Source organism: Leucoraja erinacea, chromosome 1 (genome assembly GCF_028641065.1).
Source record: "Leucoraja erinacea ecotype New England chromosome 1, Leri_hhj_1, whole genome shotgun sequence".
NCBI lineage: Eukaryota > Metazoa > Chordata > Chondrichthyes > Rajiformes > Rajidae > Leucoraja > Leucoraja erinaceus.
The window spans coordinates 100,557,551-100,570,111 of NC_073377.1; positions in this window are offsets into that span (position 1 = coordinate 100,557,551).

The window sequence follows — 12,561 nt, forward strand, 5'->3', positions numbered from 1 at the left end:
GTCCCGCTGAGTTGCTCCAAGCAACTGGTGTCTATCTTCAAAGGACTGACCAGGACTGCCTCGCTCTCTCTCTCTCGTCTGTCCATTTCTCTCTGTAGATGCTGCCTGGCCCGCGGAGTTCATCCATTCACGCCTGTGTGAGAGGGAGGGGGGAGAGAGAGAGAGAGAGAGACGCACACACAAGGTGGATGCGAAATCTTACCTGCCTGTTTCAGTGACAGACACCCACCGCCAGTAAATGAAGACACCCCCATCTTTCAGACAAAAAGAGACACACTGACATTAATGAAATGCTTAGCTAGTTTTATTAGATTTGTATGTAAATAGCAAACTGGCTGGATTCACTCTATCCAACTTCCGGGTTCACCGTTGGCAGGAGTTCCCACGGTGACCGCAAGAGTTACTACGGATATCGCACGGGACACTTCGTTCATAAAATGTTGCAATGCTCAACCACAAGTGCACAAGACACTCTTGGACAAATTCAAACATGTTTGAATTTTCTCCCGAGTACCCAAGGTACACGATTAACTGCCGTTAGCGCCACGGTGGTCCACGAATGCCGTATTGTTACCGCACGAGGTTCCCACGATGTCAAACTCTGGTTACCTCTTGCGTCAAGTCGCACCGTGAAAAGGGGGTTTAAGTCCTTCCAGCACTTCGTTCTTTGCTCAAGTTGCCGGTATCTGCAGTCATACGAGCCTCCGTGTTTGAAAAAAAAGTTCGGGCGATAAACTAGACTAGGTTTGGAGATTCACCAATTAACGGTCTTGCACTAGAATCAAATCTAATAAGCTATATCAGCTAGAAGGGTGGGTATCAGCGCAGTCAATGGGAATGTGCATGAGCGGAGAGACGGTGTCCGCGGCTGGGTTGTTAATACATGTGCAGGATTCCCACTGCGGCTTGCATAAACAACCGTGAAAGTGTGAGCAGGATGCAAGTTATCTTTCTATATTTATATTGATAATAAACCCTCAGTAAGTTTTCTTTTGTAATTCGTGAGATGTTACAAACTCTAACTTGGTCCTTTCACACTGATGCTTGGATCAGGAAATTACACCATCATATTTACTTGAGTTGAGTTGAGTTTATTGTCACGTGTGTAGATTGATGATGCATGTGAACCATTCACACATAAGCCAGCATCACTAACTCCACCCCACTATAACACTTATACTAACACTCGTTCCCGGCACTGCCAGTCTGAGCAGCTAGGATGCACTGACAACCTGTTGTCCTCAACGCTGTTAAGTTATAGTGCTGATTAAAGATGTGTTTAAATCATACATGGTCTCTGGTGCCTGTTTACATGGTGTCAGAAGTGGGATGGTGTGGGTGCTTAATGACAGTGTTCAGGTCTTTCGGGTTGATGCACTGGCGGATTTTGTTCTTTCCCTTCTTGACCGTGGCAATCATGGTCGAGACCCAGTTGGTGGGGTCGCTGACTGCTTCAATTGCGCCAATGGAGGCCATGTCTTTCAACATAGAATGAACCCTGTCAGTCATGGCAAATGATAATCGGTGTGGGACTCGGATGACGTGTGTCACATCGGGGTCAGTAATAATCTTGTAGGTCACAGGCAACTTGCCTAGGTTTTGTCGAAAAGATCACGGAATTTACTCAGCGGGTCAAACGAAACTTGCAGCTTGTGGACAGTTTCATCAAAGGATATTAGCCCCAGCTCCTGACAGGCACAATTGCCAAGCAGAGTAACTGAATTCAAATTCAATACATAGAAGGTCAAATCCCTCGTGGTTTTTTTAATGCACATTTCAAGTTGGTTTTGCCCAGAGGAACCAATACCTCCCCTCCAAAAGCATGTAAAATGGATTTGTCCTTGATGAGAGGCTCGTTAGTTCTAACCTTGTTCAAGAGGTTGATTGACATAGTGTTTACTTTCGCCCCAGTGTCTAATTTCGTGCCAAAGTCTACATTGTTTACAGATATCGTCACGGTTGGATCTGAGTTCTTTGCTACCTGTCGCGTATGCCTCTCTCACCATGACCGACATGGAGCAGCACTACGCGCAAACCAAAAAGGAACTGCTGGCTGTCGTCTTTGCCTGCACCAAACTCCACCACTTTGTCTTTGGCAACACATTCACGGTCGTGATGGACCACGAACCACTGGTGACCATACTGAACAAGCCCATCCATGCTGTGCCAGCTCGCTTGCAGTGCATGATGCTGCAGCTGCAGCGGTACGACTTCTCCATTACCTACAAAAAGGGTAAGGACATGCATGTCGCTGACACTCTCTCTCATGCACCTCGGGCATCTTGCGAACAACACCCCCATGAACAGGAAGATTTCATGGTCCTCGGTGTCGACCTCATCTCCAGTAAGCAACTGCGCATCCTGGCCGCGCACACTGCCACTGACGATACGCTTCAAACCCTCTCCTCCATCATCAAAACAGGCTGGCCAGACAAACAATCCGACACGCCCACAGAGGTGCAGCCGTTCTTCTTGGTCTATGATGAACTGGTGGTACAGGATGGTGTTGTGGTTAAGGGCCACAAGGTGGTGATACCCTCATCGCTATGAGACGAATACTTCAAAGAGGCACACAGCGGTCACCCAGGAGCCGACTCCACACAAACAATGTGCTCGTGGTCTGTTCTACTGGCCGGGGATGGCCGAGTACATCCGGGACCGCATAGCCTCCTGCCCCACTTGCAACAACCTTGCGCCTCATCAGCAGCGGCAGCCCCTTCTGCAACAACCTCCACCACCACCGCCCTGGATGTCGCTGGCGGCAGACATTTTCGAATGGTGCCGAAAGCACTACCTCGTTCTGGTCGACTCCTTTTCTAACTGGTTTGAACTAGACCAACTGACCTCCCTCACATCTGAGATGGTCATCAAGAAGCTGAAAAGACACTTCTCCGCATATGGCGCTCCTGTCAGCCTGAGAACCGACAACGGTCGGTAGTTCACCAGCCACATGTTCAAGCTTTTCGCAGACCGATGATAACTTCAAGCACGTCACGAGCAGTCCCGAGTATCCACAGAGTAATGGACTCGCTGAACGTGCTGTCAGAAGTGCCAAGCACTTGCTGGAGGGAGCGCACATTTCAAAGTCAGACGTCTATCTCGACCTCCTGAATCTCAGAAACTTTGCCAGAGACTAAACCCTGGGATCGCCGTCACAGCGCCTGATGTCGAGATTGACGAGGTCTCTGGTCCCCACCGCACAACAGCAGCTGGTCCCTTGGGTGTTGAAGCCTGCCACTATCCAGAAACGTCTCCAAGAGAAGCATGACATCCAGAAACGGTCATACGACAGTTCCAGCAGACCACTCAAGCCTCTGCTGCCGGGCCAGGTCGTCCATCTACGAACTTCAACTGGGCATTCCCGTCTGGGCACTGTTGTCAGCCTGACTGACGAGCCACAATCCTACCTGGTGGACTGTGAGGGAGCGGTATACTGGAGAAGTCGACAACACCTGCTTGCTGTGAGGGAGAACGGACCACCGCCTCCTGGTCCCTATGCTCCGCCGCTCCAGTTCCAGCTGCCTTCTGCAATGTCTCCCACCCGTCCCTGCATGCGTCACACCCCTCCTCGTCCCTCGGTCTCCACTAACCACGGGACCTCACCTACCGCATGTTTCCCCTTTCGGTCCCCACAAGCCTCTCCCGCGCCATTCTCGCCTCCAGGCTCTCCGTCTCATCTTTCAGAAGAGGGAGGGGAGGGTTGGGTCAGCACATGCTCAGGCCGTGTTAGCAGACCACCAGACAGATATGGCGAGTGTGTTTAACTCCATGGCATGGGTGCCCTTTCAACACTTAATCCTAAGGGGGAAGGATGTAGATTGATGATGCATGTGAACCAATCACACATAAGCCAGCATCACTAACTCCACCCCACTATAACACTTATACTAACACTCGTTCCCGGCACTGCCAGTCTTTGCAGCTAGGATGCACTGACAACCTGTTGTCCTCTTAGTGCTGATTAAAGATATGTTTAAATCATACATGATCTCTGGTGCCTGTTTACAACGTGTACCATGGTACAGTGAAAAGCTTTTGTTGCGTGCTAATCAGTCAGCGGAATGACAATACATGATTACATTCAAGCCATTCACATCGTACAAATAGATAATAAACGGAATAACATGAATAACGTTTAGTGCAAGATAGAGACCAGTAAAGTTTGATCAACCATATTCTGAAGGTCACCAATGAGGTAGACAGTAGCTCAGGACTGCTCTCTATTTGTTGGTAGGATGGTTCAGTTGCCTGATAATAGCTGGGAAGAAACTGTCCCTGAATCTGGACATGTGCACACTTCTATCTGGCCACACATCTATACCTCTTTCCAGATGGGAGAGGGGAGATAAGGGAGTGGCCAGGATGCAACTCATCCTTGATTATGCTGGTGGTCTTGCGAGGCAGCATGAGGTGTAAATGGAGTCAATGGAAGATATGGTCTGGGTTGCGCCCACAATTCTCTCCAATTTCTTGCAGTCTTGGATGGATCTGTTCCCAAACCAAGCGGTGATGCATCCTGATAAAATGTTTTTGACAGTGCATCTGTACAAGTTGGTGAGAGTTGTTGGGGAAATGCCAAACTTCCTGAGCCTTCTAAGGAAGTAGAGGCATTTGCTTTGATGGCTTTGTTTGGGAACAGTTCCATCCAAGATTGCAGCAAATTGTGGATGCAGTCTAGACCATCACATAAACCAACCTCCCTTCCATTGATTCCATTTATACCTCATGCTACCTCAGCAAGGCCAGCAGGATAATCAAGGATGAGTCGCACCCTGGCCACTCCCTCTTGTCCCTTCTCTCATCAGGCAAAATGTATAAAAGTGTGAAAATGCACACCACCAGATTGAGTGACAGTTTCTTCTCAGCTGTTATCAGGTAACTGAATCATCCTACACTACCAGAGACCAGTGCTGAACCACTATCTACCTCTTTGGTAACTATCCTTGATCGGACTTTGCTGGCTTTACCTTGCACTAAATGTTATTCCCTTACCATGTATCTGTACACTGTAAATGGGTCGATTGTAATCATGTATTGTATTTCTGCTGACTGGTTAGCACACAACAAAAAGCTTTTCACTGTACCTCGGTACATGTGACAATAAACAAAATGTGGCCATTGCTTCAATATGGGTAGTCCAGGGCAAGTTGCTGGTGATTTTTACTCCTGGGAATTGGAAGCTTTCAACCATCTCTACTTTGGCACCATCAATGCATCTTTTATTGAATGTTTTTGATCGGATTGTAAATGTTTGGACCCATTCACTTTAATGATATTGCCGTTCTTTAGAACTGTAACTTGAGGATTCTGCATACATCGGACACGGTTTAACATTTGAACTAAAGATGAGGAAGAGAGAATGATTAATGACATGAAACCTAGGATTCATCAAGTAACCAGAGAAAGAAAAGATTTTGCAGTGTCCTTGTTTTAAGCTTTACCATGAATCTTCTCTGCCTTTTCTTGTCCTTAAAAATTCATTTATAAACCAACCAATTTATAAACCAACCCTGATTAATTTTTCATTTGCAACAAAAATAAACCATTTGGATAAAGTAAGTACACACTCCATTTGCCCGGATTCTATCTAATCGGACGTAGCTATTAACTTACATAAACCCCAAATGCGTCTGAAATCATTCTAAAGCTATTTATTCACAAGCTACATTTAAAAACATAGATTCAAATGTAATTTAAAAATTCAGGTGCAAATTAGATTACATTGCTTTAGATGTGTGTCAATGCATTCTCTTGAATAAAAGTGTTTATTTTTGATCTGTTTAAATAAATAAGTTGTAATGACAACTAGATTAATGTGATTGAAAGGAAAATAAGAGGAAGTTTGACAATTTTTTTGGTTAATAGTGCCCGTAGAGATCAGAAAAAACAACAACATTCTTGAAAAGGATTCAGACCTCTTTCCAAAAGATTGCACTGCGCATTTTACTATGGTTTTCAATTCTCAATTCAAGTGATAATATTTGCAAAGGTGTTACAATACAGTACACAATGACTATCTGATTCAGCAAGTTAAAACATTGCACTTGCATTCCTGGATTTTATTACAAATCCAAACCAGAATGATAGAGTAAAGCCCTTTGTCTTCTGCTGAAATTAATTTAAGCAACCTCAACCTAATACCAAGCGTGGGCTAAAGGCCACTTCCTGGCACAAAGTGAATCTCATTTAAAGTAACATAAAACTGGAGGTGCGGCGGTTATACAAATGACATGGGTTCAGTAGTTGCATTTACGATTAAACTTTGGGATTTTTCTGGTAACTTCTGGGAGCCAATAAAATTAGAAGAATTTTGAAAAATTGTTGCCATTTCCTTTTAAAAAAAAACAAATTTAATATGACAAAAATCGTGAGTTCAGGGACGAATGTGCTTTGCGGCTCTCTTTGATGCTATTATGTCAAAGTCTTTGAGTGTAATCACTGTGGCTTCTTGGTTTCAAGATCCCTGTGCTTATAAGTAAGGTTAAAAAAATAAAGTATTTGCCTGTCAATATTCAAGTTGAGAACTGATAGTTATAGAATACAAATGGCAAGTTTTGAATTGCACCCATACCACAAGGAGAGACATATGTGCATATGTGCCCATAACAGAGTATTCTTGAAAGCTAGCTTCATACTGTGCTGGACACATAGATCAGATGTGTCAAATTAGAAGAATGCAAGACCAAATTCCCAAGGGATCGCACACCATTTAATTTACTCCAGAGATACATTGGCCTGTAGATTTATCCACTTTTGTATTGCTTTGCAACCAAAATCACTTTGGAGGTGGAAAATAATGACTACTTCTCACTTGTACAGTTTTCATTTCCATTTCCTTGGGTCTAGATGGTAAAGGTATCAAATTGCAATATGCAACGGTACTTTTCTACCTTATCTAGCTCAGTGTTGTCACAGTGGTCAGTTATGCTGATTAAGGAAAAAGTAATAACCAAAATTCTGATCAGTGGCTTATTCCATTGTAAGCAATATTGTGCTCTGCCACTGTGCATCATTCAAGAAGGAATTCATTTCAACAAATGCTTATTCAAGCTTCATTTTCTCCAAAGGGAAGAAACAACATTTTTGAAGCTTGATTTTTGTTTCCAATTTTCGACCTGCAGTTAAGTTCACAAAATGTTACTTTTCCAAAAGTTCGCGAGTGTGCTTCTTGATATGTAATTAGCCGTATGCTCTATCATCCCATTCAAACATTTCTTTTTGGTGATCGTGCATGCAAATCTTCTTTATTTCGGACACAGTATCTGATCCACTTTTGTGCATTTCCAAAAAAACATTCCCCACTGCCTAATTCTGAACAGCCAGATGCAAAAATCTCCAGAGCTATTGACAGGTTAGCTAAACTGCACCTGTTTTCTGATTATTGACACACACCTGTCAATCAGAGTATTGACTGATGACAAGTTGATGTCAATACATGAATCCCAAAGGATTTCTTATCGGTAATGCGAATGATCACGCACCTGCTTGGTGATAATGACACACAAAAGGCAGGCTATTGACTTCTGAAATAAGATGTCCACTGGCAAACCCTAGGGTCTTTGCTATTGACAGATGCTCAAAGAACATCTGTTAATAGATGACTGACTGCCCAAATTTATAAAAATCTATTGCATCAAATCTAGTGAATAACTGTCTCCGTCACACCATTACTTTAATAAACAAAGACTGTAATTTTTTATGTAATTTCCTTCAGTTTGGAATACAGGAAACAGATAACAGATTTAAAAAAAAAACATTGATAAAATTTATTGCCCTCCAATTATATGTAATATTCCATGAATTTGAGAATGTTAAGAGAAATCAATCATAAAAGAGAATTCATGCATTAATTTAGTCTTCTTGTCCTACTCATGTAAAATATTAAATCAAAATCAAATATAAAAACTCCACTGGATTGTTCAAATAAAACAACAAAATGTAAAAAAAACAAAATTAAATTAAACTTGATTATTGTGCTTATTAACTGATTGCTCTATTAAAGTGTATTTATAAATATGATTTCGTTTTTACCTCAAAAAACAATATTAAATGTTAAAGAGTTATGAAATATCATTTAAATCTATTCACATTAACTGGAGAATTTAATTGTGTGAAAATAAGAATGTTGCTTAAGGACAAGATTAAAACTTCATGGAGTAAAAATGACTGATATTTAGAAAATTACGTACTAAGGTATTTTGGATGTAACTTGATTGTGAAATGGTATTAGTTATGATAATATATTCTTGCCAGAGATCAGAGAAGAAAATATAAAAAACCAATGGTCCACATAATGATATGCCTATCCAATAAATGTCTGGTAAATATATATTGAACAAGATAGTCAATATATATTGAACAAGATAGTCAAGGTTGAATGATAGGAATTGGGTATTCTATTCAGCCCCTTACACATTTTCTGCATTTCAATTGGAGCATGTGTATTTATGTATATATATGAATGTGTATTTTCATTTAATTTATCTGCCTTGATTCTATAGCCTATAAAATAATTGAATCATTGAAATATCAATAAAGATGCCAACAAAAGTTTAATTTAGTTTATTATTGTCATGTGTATCGAGGTACAGTGAAAAGCTTTTTGTTGCGTGCTACTAGTCAATAGAAAGACTATACATGACTACAATCAATAGTCAAGAGACAAGAGTGTTTTATTGTCATATGTACCAGATAGGACAATTAAATTATTGCCTGCTGCAGCACAACAGAATATGTAAACATAGTACATAACGAGAAAAAAAAGTTCGGTGTGTATATATGCACATACACACATAATAAATAAACAAATATAGTGCAATAATAATAATAATGATAATTGAGCCATTCACAGTGTACAGATACATGATAAAGAGAATAATAAAAATGTATCAAAATTAGTTTTCATGTTATTAATTAATCTAGCTTTAATGGCTTTCTACTTCCACATTTAGAACATACAGTAGAACACAGAATTATACAGCACAGGAATACACTATTTGCCTGCATGTAATCTAGGTTCCTGCATTCCCTACATATCCATGTACCCATCCAAAAGCCACATAAATGTCGCTGTCATATCTGCCTCCACCATCACCCTGGGAAGCACATCCTCGGTACCCACCACTTTCTGTGCAAAAGTCCTACCCTGTACATCTCCTTTAAACTTTGCCTCTCTTAACTTAAAGCTGGGTCCTCTAGTCTTTAACATTTCCACCTTCCGAAAGAGGTTCTGACTATCTATACTATCCATCCTTCTCATAATTTTATATACTTCTTTCAGGTCTCCCCTCAGCCTACGATGCTCCAGAGAAAATAATCCAGGGTTGTCCAATCTTTCCTTATAGCTAATACCCTTTAATCCAGGCAGCATACTGGTAAAACCTTTTCTGCACAAACCTCTAAGCCTCCACATCCTTACTGTAATTTTAATTTGGTTTAGTTTAGAGATACGGTGCAGAAACAGGCTCTTCGGCCCGCGAGTCCATGCCGACCGGCGAATATTAATACTATCCTACACACACTTGGGACAATTTATATTTATACCAAGCTAATTAACCTCCAAGTGTTCACGAAGGAACTGCAGATGCTGGAAAATCCAAGGTACACAAAATTGCTGGAGAAACTCAGCGGGTGCAGCAGCATCTATGGAGCGAAGGAAATAGGCGACGTTTCGGCCCGAAACGTCACCTATTTCCTTCGCTCCATAGATGCTGCTGCACCCGCTGAGTTTCTCCAGCAATTTTGTGTACCTTTAATTAACCTCCAAAGCTGTTTGGCTTTGGAGTGTGGGAGGAAACCAAAGATCTTGGAGAAAACCTACGCAGGTCAGGGGGAGAATGTACAAACTCCATACACTAAGCACCCGTAGTCAGGATCAAATCCGGGTCTCTGGAACTGTAAGGTAGCAGCTCTACTGCCATGCCACCGTGCCGCCCAGTAATGGGGCATCTAAAACTCCACACAATATTCCAAATCAGACTTAACCAGTCCTATAAAGCTGCAAGACGATTTCCTGTCCCTTATAGTCAATGGCCCAGCCAATAAAGGAAAGCACACCATATACCACACACACTCTTTGGTATGCTTGCCTTCTTCTACTTGTGTTGCCACTGCCACTTTTCGGGACCTATGGACTTGAACCACAAGATCCCTCTGTACATCAATGTTGTTAAGGGTTTTACCATCAACAATATATCTTCCACTTATATTTGACGTCCCAAAGTGCAACACCTCACATTTATAGGATTGAATTTCACCTGTCATTTCTCTCCCATTTCTGTAGCTAATCTTTATCGCACAGTGTACTTTGACAATTTCTAGTGGCCTGATGTGAAATAATCTTTCCCAACTTTACATTTGAGGAGCAGACTATTTTATTACTCCAGCACTATGTTCTGATCAACTGGATGAGGAAACAGGTTCTCTGTAATTACGCTTTCAATTATTTTTATTAACTTTTTCCTGAATCATTCAGTTAGGTATGAGTTTGATCGAGATCCAAGACCACTCTAACCCTCACACGGGTCAGGTGACTTGAATGTAATACCCTAGCTAGCTACCAGCAAAAGTGTTGATATATATATATATATTTTAAATTAAAAGCATATGTACAAATGATAATAAACGACAAATTGGTTACAAAGTTCTTACATATCTTCAATTTGTAAAGTTCTTTTTTTTAAAGAAAAGAAATAGAAAAAGAAAGAGATAAGAGAAACTATAAACTAATAGAAAGAGAGAAAAAAAAGCAAGAAAGAAAGGAGATTACAAATATAAAGATTATGGAGGTAGATCCGGGAGATGTTGAGTGTAGTTGTTCATCCAACCCTAAACTCAAGTTGTGACTTTAATTTTGCGTTAAACCAGTTAACTTTTTAAAAAATTGAATAAATGGAGACCATATTTTAGAAAATAATTCTGGTTTGTCAAATAATACAAATCTTATTTCTATCAAATGCAAGGTCTCGGTCATTTCCATAATCCACATTTTAATTGTGGGGGTTGCTGGTTTTTTCCAAAATGTAAGTGTTAATTTTTTCGCAGTTATTAAATTGTAATCAAGAAAATGTCTCTGGCTTATCATAAGGTTTGTGGTATGTTCTGATAATCCTAATATTATTCATTTTGGATCTGGGTCCAGTTGATGATCGATAATTTTAGAGATCATTTAAAAAATGTCCGCCCAAAAATGTTGCGTTTTTATACACGTTACAAAAGTATGAGTTACAAAACAATGGCTTCTTGAAATTGACATTTATCACAGAGAGGGGAAGTACTTGGGAAGATCCTATTTAATTTTGCCTTCGAATAGTGTGATCTATGTAATATTTTAAACTGTATTAAGGAATGTCTAGTGTTTAACGAGCAGTGATATATATGTTGTAAACTTTCATTGCATGTATCTTTCATTATGGGTTGAGCCAATTCATGCTCGTCTATATGACTGTGATGACGGAATATCAGTGTCTAAATATAAGATATTAATTTATTTGTATTGGGATGTCGATTCAGACATTCATCAAGGATTTCTGGGCCCCTAAATCTATAATCTTGCATATGTAATTTTACATAACCTCTAAATTGTAAATATCTAAAAAAATTATTAACATGTAATTCGTACTTCTGTTGTAATTCCTGAAAAGAGAGGAAAATCCTCTTTTGATAAAGATCTCCCACCATTTTAATTCCATGTTTTTCATTGAACAAATCCTCTATCTAAGACAGACGGTTTGAAAGAAGGGTAATTTGCAATGGGAAGGAAAAGAGATAAATTACCCAATTTTAAAGAACATTTTAATTGTTTCCAGATGAGGATAACACTATCTATAATCGGGTTTCCTCCATATGTTTTTTTATTCAAAGTTATTGGAGCAAAGAGAATCAAGCCTGTCAGAAGGTAGACAATCCTATATAACCATATAACCATCTAATAATTACAGCACGGAAACAGGCCATCTCGGCCATTTCTAGTCCGCGCCAAACACTTATTCTCCCCTAGTTCCGTCTACCTGCACTCAGACCATAACCCTCCATTCCTTTCCCATCCATTTATCCAATTTATTTTTAAATGATAAAATCGAACCTGCCTCCACCACTTCCACTGGAAGCTCATTCCACACAGCAACCACTCTCTGAATAAAGAAGTTCCCCCTCATGTTACCCCTAAACTTCTGTCCCTTAATTATCAAATCATGTCCTCTTGTTTGAATCTTCCCTACTCTCAATGGAAAAAGCTTATCCACGTCAACTCCGTCTATCCTTCTCATCATTTTAAAGACCTCTATCAAGTCTCCCCTTAACCTTCTGCGCTCCAAAGAATAAAGCCCTAACTTGTTTAACCTTTCTCTGTAACTTAGTTGCTGAAACCCCGGCAACATTCTCGTAAATCTCCTCTGTACTCTCTCTATTTTGTTGACGTCTTTCCTATAATTTGGCGACCAAAATTGTACACCATACTCCAGAATTGGCCTCACCAATGCCTTGTACAATTTTAACATTGCATCCCAACTTCTATACTCAATGCTCTCTGATTTATAAAGGACAGCACACCAAAAGCTTTCT